General features: G+C 43.6%; 2 long non-coding RNA genes across 2 annotated transcripts; one reads left to right on the top strand and one right to left on the bottom strand.

The window, feature by feature from the left end:
- On the top strand, positions 311–5,506 carry LOC110256388. Its single transcript, XR_002337801.1, has 2 exons — positions 311–654; positions 3,986–5,506. It is a non-coding gene; the product is annotated as an uncharacterized LOC110256388 (long non-coding RNA).
- Positions 6,769–11,525, bottom strand: LOC106508361. The gene is made up of 2 exons (XR_001304512.2): positions 7,251–11,525; positions 6,769–6,972 (listed from the first exon to the last, which is right to left on the bottom strand). It is a non-coding gene; the product is annotated as an uncharacterized LOC106508361 (long non-coding RNA).

Genomic DNA, 11,795 nt, shown 5'->3' with positions numbered 1-11,795 from the left:
ACACTTTACTCTCTGTAACCTGGTGATACTTATTTTGTAAGGTCCCCTGCAAGGCTTGTCTCAGCAGGTAGGCATTAACTGAGGCTAGGCACAGCATCGCCTACCACTTTCTATGACAACACTGCCCATCCCAGTACCAGCTCCTTGGCCACACGACAATCAGCAGAAGCCTGACTTGTTGAATGAACCTGGGCAAGTCCCTTAATCTCTTCCAACCCCAATTTCTTTCCTGTTAAAGAAAGAGAGCAGTACATCCAGTTCACGTTAGTTATTAAATAATTTTATTCTGGGAAAGAGCTTGACCTTGTTGAGAAAGGGAACAGATGGAACGGGCAGGACACTTTCCTAAAGCCTCTCAATCTTATCAGAGCATTCAGACTCCAAGGTTGGCCCTAGGGAGCAGCTGACATTAGAGGGGGAGTTGAACCTGTGAACTTTTGGCTTAAAAGTAAGAGTTCAACTCTTCCCCCAGTTCTCTCTGGTGTTGCAATGCTGGCCAAAGCTGGCTGCTGTACTCTGCGTAAGACCGGAAACCCCAAATTGGGTTTACATCTCTCTGGCCGAGGTACCTTCCCCAGCTCCACCTCCAGTTGTTCCATGGGGGTTTGAGGTGTGGAGGAGGAGTCAACGGAGCTTGGTGTCTCTCTGGCTGAGGTGAGTCTGTGCACCCGCATGCACGAGAGAGCTGGGGGTGGGGGTGTCCCAGCCTGCTTCTGTAAGCGGGCGCCGCAGCCAGCCTCAGGGCGTTTTAGCCAGAAGGAAAAGTGCTTTTGTAATCACGAGATAGAGGCTTCCCCATTGCCTTTCTCAGAAAGTTTGGAGGCCATTTCTTTTTCAGCTAGACGCCGAGATTTTTCCCCACATCAGTAATATTTCAATGACTTTTACAAACTCGCCTGCCTGCTTTTTAATAAGCAGGGCTTTGCATTGATGGTACGTGTGCAAGGTCTGACCTTTTCATAGGAAAAAACATTCATAACCGAAGCCTATATATAGAAGCTGAAGACGGGAGCAGATAAAGATGTAGGTCATATGACTTTTTTGTGTGTGAAGCATAATGCAAGAGGGACGCAGCAGACAATTCAAAACTCATGAAAAACTGCCACTGGCTTGAGCCTTCCTAATATTTATCAAAGGCTTTCAATAATGATTTTGTTTTCATCTGGGAATTAGAATGCCACCTTCTATTCCTGAACACACGATTTTTCTCCACAGGGGAAATTCACTTAGTTTAAAAATGGATTTCACTATCTGGTTAACTCTTAACGATTCCTGTTAAAGGACAGAAGAATGGTGACCATAAAAATTTATTCAATGAACAAATATTTAAAATAATATGATTGGTAATTAAAAAAATCAGATTAGTATCAGAGGAATATTTTCCTCGAGGCTGATCATTACCTAAGCGAACATAAACCAAACTCCTCACCGTTTAAGGCTAACGTGATTAGGAAGTTGCTTGCCTATCTGACAATCTCCCAAGTGCCCCCCTTTATATGCTTTGTTCCACCAAGGCTTATATGTCTGTGCCTCTGTGTTCCTTTATTTTTCTTGTATTTGCTTTCTTTCATCTCTCTTCTTGGCACTCCCTTCCTGGGCATCTCTGCATGTTTGAGTCTATTCTGAAATCTATTGCTCAAAAGCAGTCACCTCTAAGAATCTTTCCTTCTGTTCCTCCCCAAGCTCTTTTCTTTCTTTTCTTTCTCTCTCTCTCTCTTTTTTTTTTTAAGGAGGTGATCCTAGCTTCCTCTGCATTATACTTGCTAATGTCTATTTTATCCCATTTTGTTAGGCTGTAAACTCTTTGAGAGCAGGGCAAGTGTAATGTCTGAGGCACTCTGAACCCCCAAAGCATCTAATACTGAAGAGCATATACAACAGGCATTGTAAAATATATCTCTGCAAAGTGTTGACTTAGTGTATAAACTTGGCTTGGATTGCACTAATGGTGATTTGTGGAGCGATTATGTATAGCTACTGTACTAAGCATTATCTCATTTGAACATCACCGGTAAACCCATGAAGCTATTGTTATTGTATCACCTTCCACAGCTGAAAAAACTAAAGCTCAAGGGAGTTTTATACTGTCACGAAGCTGACAGAACGAAGGCCAGATTCAAACTCAGATCTGCCTGGCCCAGTGGTTTGCTGGGAGCTGACTTGTTCTAGCTCACAAGAGATGATTGTTAAATTATCAGGAATTTGGAGAACTGGTTAAAAGCACAGCTCTTATTAAAAATTGTGTGATTGAGTCACTTTGCTGTACAATAGAAATTGAAGAAATATTGTAAGTCAACTATACTTTAATAAAAAAATTGTCTTGTAAACATAAAAATAAATTAAAAACAATGGTAGGAAATACTCAAAACTCATCACTTCCTATTTATTTTATGAAGTTTTATTATCATATATGTCCTTGAAGTTATTAATATTGCTGTATCCATATATTAGAACCTTTTCCAAACTCCACATTCAGCAATGTTGCACTGGTAGCTTGAAAGTGGCCATGGAGGACCATTTATACTGAGAATATTGGAAAATATGACAAATGAGAGCTTCCTCTCCCCGTACGCCTCCCACTTAGAGCCAGTTGTTAAACATTTACCAGCACACAACTGGTCTGGCCCCAAGGTCAGACAAAGATGTGAATAAGTAATAGACTTTGGGTCCAAGACTCATATAGAGTCCTCTGTTTCTGGGCTTAACTTTCACCCAGTAGGACTTAGCTTTGGACCATCAAAGATAAGCTGCTTCCTGATGACACCAAATTGACATTGGCATGGCCCCTTTAGGCTTCAGGGTTGGAATCAAAGTAACTCTTAGTAGCTATATTTTGCCTACACCCATATATCCTAAACCACTGACACAAATTTAATTATGCTTTTCATCACACCCTGGAACACATAATGAATCTCTGGGAGAGTAAAACAGGAATTCCAAAGTATGGGTATAAATTTATTTTCCCCAATTTACATGAGTGGAATAACCTACCGTTTTATCTACATATCCTCAGAAGCTAGATTTCACGTACACTGTTGCCATGCTATGTATCTTACAGTGGTTCTCATGAAATGAGATCTGAACTTTGAACCAGAGTTTACCGGTTTACATACTAATTCTTTAGCTCAAGAACAGGTGTGTTAGCATCACCGGGCCTCAATTTCCTCATCTGTCCAAGGAGAAACTTGGCTTAGATGACCTTAAAGATCCTTCTGGCTCTGTTTCTAAATGATGCTGCTGGACAACTCTCTCTTCAATGGCTCAGTTTGTGCATCTGTAAACAACGGGGAGCGGGGGGTGGGGTTGAGTTGAACCAGGAAGTTCCTAATGTCCTTTGCAGCTCTGTCAGCTTGTGGATCGGCATGAAAAGGTCCGACTTCCAACTAAGGGCAATCTCCTCAGTGCCCATCAAAAGCAGCACATCTAACTTAGCACCGGAAGAATGCCAGCGGACCTGCTTGACACCCAGACCTCAGGTGTAGAGAGAGATCTTGGAGATGGAGTTGCTTTTTTGGCCAGGAACCCTAGCTGCCGCTGGGCCAGGCTGCCACAGCCCTCAAAACAAAGGGAAATGCGTAGGCGAAGGGAGCGCCTCTGCTGTTTTCTTTTAGATGGTCTAGAAGACTAAAGAAGTGAGGGCGAAATATCTGTACAGTGGTTTAGATTTGACACTCCCGCTGGGTCTGCAGGGAGGAGGGTGGGGGCGAGGGAGGCTCAAGACGTAAGAGGGGTGTCACTTTCTGTTGGACTGGGGAGACGAGGTGGTGGTGAGAAGGAAGGAGAGGGCTAGGCGGGAGCTGCTGCTGCGGTTCTCAGGGTGAGCCCAGCGCCGGCAGTCAGCTAGCACGTCTCGGTCCCTGCCCTTACTTGTTGACCCTGAACCTACAGCTCATTTGTATCTCTACGGAAAATCAAAAAGTGTTCATAACCCCTCATCTACATGTTCATCCTCATCCTCCCCCACACAACCCCTTATGCTTTTCAGGTTACGAGCCCTTTGACATCTTAAAAATCTCATCCGACCCACAAGACATCTCAGTGAAATAGGTGTTATTACTCGGACTTTTCAGAGGAAGAATCGGACCTTCAGAAAAGGAACTGAGGTTGTTCACATCACCTGTGTGTGGAGCTGAGACTGCAACAGAGCCTATTCTTCTGACTTTAAGATGAGTGCATGCCTCCAGCTCCCAAATGGCCACAAGGGTTGGAGTAAAAGTAATTCTTGACGTCAAGCTATTAGCTGAACTGACATGTTTCTGAGCGGCTGCTCGCCTGAGGACTCACAGAACCACTCTAAGGAAAGGAGGAGTCAATGCATTCCTAGACTCACTGAATCCAGGAAGTGGACAGAACCCTCACATTCTCTGGCCCACACCTTCAATATTCAGATGGGGGGAAACGCAGCCTACAGAGGAATATGGCACATCCAAAATCAGGTACTGAGTCAGGATCAAGGCTGGGACTTCACCCACTTGTCATTGTCATCTGCACAGACATACTCACTTCTGCTGGCTTTTTAGCCACCAGCAATATTATGAGATCGTAACTACTCTAAAAGCCTCAACGTCACTGTGAGGCAATGTAACATTTTCCACCAGCATGGACAGGGACAGAAGAACCATGGATGGAGGGAGGCCAGTATGCTCCCATCTCAGCTGTCATTTTGCATTTGATCCCTTCTGTGCCAGCAACTGGATTTATTGCTGGTTAGAACAGTGACTCACGGTCCTTTGACGCCAACCAACTAATTTATCCTGCTATGCTTAGTAGGTACAAATGTTTAGCATGTGGTCAAAAATAGAGATCCCTCACCCTCCACCCCGTCATCCCGGCCCTTAACTCTTGCTTGAGCTAAGGACTTTCTCAAACCCACGTCAAACTTTTGCCTCAAATGTAATTGGCTTTATTTTAGGTATCACTGACTTGTAACCCAGTCATGAAGGCTAGCAAAATATAAAAGGCAAGACTCTCACCTAGGAGTTCCCTGCCCCAAGTCTATCCTCACTTCTTTTTTAAAACTGATTTGTCACCTTTGGCAACTCATTTCTTCTCTCTGAGCCACATTATCCCCAAATGAGAGGGTTAAATTGGGTGAGTTTTGGTGGATTGTCTATTTTAAGGAGGTTCTTATAAGATTATGCTTTTATCAGAGGCATCTTGCTACATCTCAGGTTTTCTCTATCATCCTGATATGCTTTGGGGATGAGGCTCTGTTCTCAATGGAGTTCTGCTCTATTTCTAAAATGATGAGGAGCTCCTTGAAAGCTAAGAACGATGTCAGTTTAACCTGGGTGAAATTAACTTCAGGATTAGCAATGGGGGCACAACAAACTTCAGAACTTGACATGATTTAAGTTTTCTCTCTTGCATTACAGTATTTCTTTTGAAACCTACTTCCCAGGCCAAATGGACAGGGCACCCACTGTAAGCATCTAAGAAGTGAAAATGAATTCAGAGGAAAACCCTACAGGGCTAAAAATAAATGAGGTGTTTTATTTTAAAAGTCACAGATAGCTTTGACTCTGGAGAGCTGGCTGTGTATTGATTTTTCTAACATGACTGTGAGAACTTGGGTCTGAAACTTGAGTCTCTCCATCTACTTATTCAGCTAGTATTTCTTAAGTGCCTGTGTAGTGCCAGGCAGTTTGCTATGGCTGTGGGAAAACAGCCATAATATTAATACTACCCTGATCCTAAAAAACTTAAACTCTTCCAGAGATGATTTGGCAGGTGCCCAGATCATTAGGTTTTTGTTTGTTTTGCTTTTCAGGGCCGTACCTGTGGCATATGAAGTTCCCAGACTAGGGGTCGAATTGGAGCTACAGCTGCCAGCCTACAGCACAACCACAGCAACTCGGGATCCGAGACTTGTCTGTGACCTACATCACAGCTCACGGCAATGCCGGTTCCTTTAACCCATTGAGCGAGGCCAGAGATCACACCTTCATCCTCATGGATACTAGTGGGGTTGGTAACCTGCTGAGCCACGACGAAACTCCCGGGATCACTGTAGTTTAAGGCAGTGGCTTCAACACCAGGAGAAATCTTGGGGCTTCAGAGGAGGGTAACATTCTGTTTCCCTGACGGTGCTTCCCAGAGAGAGTGGCATCCTCAGTCTTGATGGGGATCAGCAAGATTTTAATTCAGTGTCAATAAGCCAGAGATGGGGGAGCTTGCCTCTTTGTGATTCTTTTTTTTTTTTCCTTTCATCTATAGAATGTGATAATAATAGTATCAGCCTCATAGACTTGTGAGTAATATGTGATTTCATATGTATTAAAGCTCTTAGAAAAGTTCCTGGAACATTGTAAGTGCTCAAAAACATTAATCATTATTTTTATTCTTAGCATCAGAGTAAAATTACCCTCAAAGTTTCTTACAGTCTCAAGAGCGAGATCCATGGAGGGAAGCCCCGTACCCATTGACTTTCTTCTAGGTTACAGTAAAGCCCCTCTGGTCTTCGCAGGTGTCTAGGGTGCAACTCACAACTGTACTGTCACTTTCTCCATCTCCCCCAACTTGTCTTTCTCTGTCTTTCAACCTCTAACACACACACACACACACACACACACACACACACACACGCACACATGCATGCACACACAAAAAGTGCTTCTCTCTGTAGGAGCTGGACTGTTTATCAAAAGCTCCAGGTGTAGGAGTGTTTCAAGTGATTTTTGGAAACTGATATAATTTCAGAGATAATAGGCATCAAGACTGTGGGTGTGAAATACAAACAATAGGTGAGTTCATATCGACATCTTTACATTGAGGAGAGGTGGGTTTTCCTTTTGATTGCTTTTTTTTTTTTTTTTTTCTTTTCCAAAAGCATCGTCATTTATTTGGTTTGACAACAATCTTTCCTCTGGAAATTAGACATCAAGACATACAACACAGGGGTGTAGCTGATTAATTGTAAGAAGGACTCAATCTCTTTTGAGCATGGCTTGGTCCTCCTTCAGGCATGGCAGCCTACAAAAATGAATTTGATATGAGTCATTTATTTTACATAAACCAAAGAGGTTACCCCTAAGATGAACTGTCTGGCTTACTGTTCCCCACCCCCACCGAGTCCCACACACCATCGCAGGAAGGCATTAGCAGTTTCAAAACTTGAACTTTCTCTCAAACATTTCTTTACTTGAACCAAGCAGAATTTCTACATTAAAAAAATAATTGTCACTGTGCCAGTTGTATTGAATGATTATGGACATGTTGTCCTTTCAGTTGAGATAATATTTCTCACTTACCATCTCTGTGGCAAATAGTGGAGAGAGGTTTGTGCTCCTGGATCCAGCTGTGGGTTTTTCTTTTTTTTTTTTTCTTCTCTCTGGTCACACTGAAAATGGACAAGTGATTGTGAGAGGCCGACCAAGATTTCTTGGTACCCCAGGATTAGGGTTGTTGCAGCTCATTTGTTCACCCCACACCTCTTCTGTTTTACAGATGGAAAGACTGAGGGCCAAAGAGAGAAAGTGACTTGCTGAAGGTCACGGAGGGGTTAGAATCTAGGTTTTCTGAATCGCAGTCCTGGCTTCTAATAATAGAACAAAAGATTAAAACACTAGCCTATAACCACAGTGCTCTTATAAAATGTAGTGATATGATACAATAATATCTGGCTTGAAATGGTTGTTATGGGCATAAATAAGATAATGAATGTAAAATCTTCATACAAAATCTTAAAACACAACCTAGGTGTTTGATAAAGACTGTAGAACATATACCCAAATCAAGGAAAAAATAAGAATTGTATTCTTCTTGCAAATAAAACAGAAGTTCCAAGGCCATTTGAAATGTATTTGCCTGTGTGCCTTCTTTCAGCCTGAAGTTTCCTCCATGTAGTTCGGCACTAGGGAGAGTCACGTCATTCTAGAACTAAAGATAATTTGTCTCAGTCTCTCGTATAGCTAGCCATCTTGAACCAAGCATAAGGGGAGGCTGAGGTCAAAAGCAGAAACATAACACTAAACTTGAAGATGGCATCTGCTGACCTAAACACAGAGAAGGAAGTCTACCCTCAGAGTGGAGGATTCCCAGCCAAACAGGTAAACAATAGCTTTGGTACCACAGAGACTTCCTCCAGCGCAGAGATGATGGGGAGGAGTGGTAGAAATTTAGTTCACAAGACAGGTTGGGCTGGAGACTGGAAAGACATGCTGCTCATGGGACTTTGAAGATACGGATTTGAGACAAGTAGAGTCACCTGTGAGATTGGCAGCCACACATTGCATTCTTGTGGAAGCAGGGTCAGACTTGTCTGGAGCCAACCATGGGAGGATGTTCCCATGAGACAGAGTGTGGTGTAGAACTTTCGAACAATCTAAACTGTTAAAACATGGGACAAGGCTGCCTCTGAGAAGAGAGCACATTATCCCAGAAGCTGTCTACACAGCCTGTGGAAGGGATACTGAAGGGAAGAGGCAAACAGAAAGGGGTTGCAGACCGGATAAAGCCCCTCTGTGCTCTGCCATACCCTAAGAGCCTCTCTGAGAGTCTAGAATTCCTTTTCCCAAAGAGAAAGGATACTGGAAGAGCCACAGGAGTCAGAATGGCAATAGGCAGAATGGAAAATCTTAGCAGCCCTACCTTTCTTCTCCCATAATAAGAGAATGATGCAGTCTTGCCCTCAGGGAAATGAAAGGGCAGGAACTTTCCAAGGCAATAAAAGGAGATGCCTCTAGTGCTATATTCAGGCAACATGTGGAAGTCCTTGCTTGCAGATGGACTGTGGAGTTTTTTTAGCACAAAGTCTTCTGTGGCTGAAGTGATGTGACCCAGATCGTGCAGCTGGGTTTCCCCATGCTAGGCAGTACCAGACCTGGAGGACCACCCTCCATGGTCTAGGAAGTACAGGGCTGGTGTGGGGTGCAGTGGGGGGAGTAGCTCTGGGAGGGGTTGTAAAATTTCTCTTGAAATCTGTGATGCTGCTTTAAAAGGCCAATGGGATCATCAGAGAATGTCCTGCTGTTTATCAGAGTGGGCTACATAGATCACTAATTCAATGAGATGCACTTTCTAGGGCCAACTTAGGGGAATGTTGCACATCCAAAGCCTCCTGCCCAGGTAGATTTGAATGTAAAGGCTCTGAGAAGGGCTGGAGCAAAGCTACCTGTTTCATTTTGAATAATCCTGCCTTTTTCTAACTATTTGACCATGGCAACCATTTTTTCCCCCCACTGTACAGCAAGGGGATCAAGTTATCCTTACATGTATACATTACAATTACATTTTTTGGCAACCATTTTTACTTTGTACTACAGTCATCCTGAATGCTGATGCTCCATAGGGAATCCTTTGGATACAATTTTTGGGTAATCTCATGGATTCTGCAGTCACTGACACAGGGACCCACAGAATGTTCGAACTGAAAGCAACACAGGATTGAATGCCTTCCTTGACTTTTTAAATAAGGAAAGCAGAGGCCTAGAAGGGTTGTACAAAAATGCTGTCCTACAGCCATTAACCTTGACCTGTAAGAACCTAAAATTTAAAAATATCGACAAATGACTGTGCAACATTAGGTCATGGCTTATGATGTAATATTATGTTATATATAAGGTTAGATGGGAGTTACCAGAGTAGTAGACTTGGGATTAAAAGATCTGGCTTCTCACCTGAAGTCTCTGACTTTTCCACTTTCACTGCTTGAGCCCATCATTCCACTTATTAGCGCTAGGTACTCTCTCCTCTCTAAACTGGGGGGTGGGTAATGCTTGTCTGGCTCATTTCACAAGTTCTGGTGAGAATCAAGAGAGAGAAAGGATGTGAAAGTGGTTTATAAATTGTAAGGTACTATATAAAATGTGGTGAGCCTTCCCCCCCACCCCACAGGTCGATGAATCAGTTGGCATCAGGAGGATGGGTACATTTTTCATCGCTTTCCTGCTTCTTGAGGGTGGTTTTCAGGAATCTCTCCATACCCTCTATCTTTGCACTACTTTCCTGGTTAGTGAGGTGACCTGTCACCTCTGTGGGGAAGCTCTCAGCAAAGCCTGTTGCTCGCTGCAATGAGACGTGGAGTCTAGGACCTTCATACTCACACAGAGCCAAGCTGACTGCAAGGGAAAGCAGGAAGCTATGGGCAGAGCCAGGCCCTCAACAGTTTGAGATATTTGGTTTCTACTTCTCATAAACACCTGTGAAGAAAACAAAGGCCTCCAAATTCTGTGTCATCAGGACTAAACAAAAGAAAAACATGCCAGCAACATTAGCATCAAGAGAAACGAGAGCGACAGACGGAATGACTCGGTTGATGAAGCCTGGGTATCTTATCTCTGGAATGTTATTGATGATCTGAGTGTAGTGTGAGATCTTAAGTGAAATGAATTGGTGGTTTCAGTTCCGGATATGGTATGCAAAGAAAAAAAAAATTGCTCTTTGAAATTCAGAGCTTCCTCGTCTGGGCTTCAGGAAGCCGCATGCCTGAAGCTGAGTGTGGAAACTGACTCATTTCTAGCCCTTTGAGATTAGCCTCTCCAGCCCCCAGACTGTGGGCAGGATCTGAGGCCTAATGGGAAACCAGAATTGGGTCCAGCCAAGCCTAGAGAAGATCTGAAGGAAGGCTATTGGATACACACCTCTTTCAGGGTGATTGGCCTCCCAGAAGGTGCTATACGCAGTGGGTCTTCTGGTCAAACTATCCCCAGTGTTTTTCAACTTGCAGTTGGTGGTAGGTGGGTGGCCTGAAATGAGAGGAAACAGAAATACAAATGCCTCTCTTATCTTGTTTTCAAAGTCATGTGAAGCAGGTTGGCTGACTGACCCACTTGGGTCAGTGGCTCTGAGTGTAAAGGAGAAGATACTTTGCCATCCCAAGCAGCCCTCGGAAGCGAGTTGTTCTCCCTGACTGTCCCAACCATCTGTGGCTTTGATTCTCTGGGTGTCACTCAGGAGGCCCAGGAGAGGTATTTTAAATAACTTATGTCAACAGTAAAGCACGTTAGAGATCACATTTTCCCTTTACTCCTCCAACATCGGTGCACGTGATGTGTCAGTTAAACTGAAGCATGGAACCCCCAGGAGGACAGGAGGGAACTCAGATTTTCTAGAAGGACTAGTTCAAGCTCGACCCTCCAGATCTTCCATCAGTGGTTTCCAGGCTGCTTGCAGACCATCTCGGCAAGAGGAATAACCACTAAGAGGACCTTTTGTTTCAATCTGATTGGCATATTATGGAAACCCCAAACTTGTTGAAGGATAATGAAAAGGATGCTCGTTTAAATGAGAAGCCAGTGAGAGACAAGGTGATATTGGAACGTGGGGACCAACAAAAGATTTGGCTCAGGGTCAAAAGATCTGAATTGACTAACTCTATGACTTCTGGCAAGCCACTTAATCTCTCTAAGCCTCACATTTCTCATCTGTAAAGGGAAAACACTAATTACAAATGAGACCACAAGTGTGAAGGCATTTTCCTTATAAATGGTAAGGACTATGCAGAAGTTCATGGTTATTACTATATACAGGCTTTGTGTGTGTGTGTCTTTTTAGGACCACATCTGCAGCATATGGAATTTCCCAGGCTAGGGGTTGAATTTGAGCTGTAGCTGCTGGCCTACGCCACAGCTGCAGCAAGGCCAGATCCGAGCCTTGTCTGCAACCTACACCACAGGTCACAGCAACACCAGATCCGTAATCCACTGAGTGAGGCCAGGTATCAAACTTGCGTCCTCGTGGATGCTAGTCAGATTTGTTTCTGCTGGGCCATGACAGGAACTCCACTATATGCAGGCTTTTGATATGAATGATTAATTTGTGTTAGAAGTGAAATTTCAGTCTTCATCTCAGAAGAA

This window comes from Sus scrofa, chromosome 13 (assembly GCF_000003025.6).
Source record: "Sus scrofa isolate TJ Tabasco breed Duroc chromosome 13, Sscrofa11.1, whole genome shotgun sequence".
NCBI classification, from domain to species: Eukaryota; Metazoa; Chordata; class Mammalia; order Artiodactyla; family Suidae; genus Sus; species Sus scrofa.
Note: the sequence above shows the minus strand (reverse complement) of the source record. Positions and strands in the feature narration are given on the sequence as shown.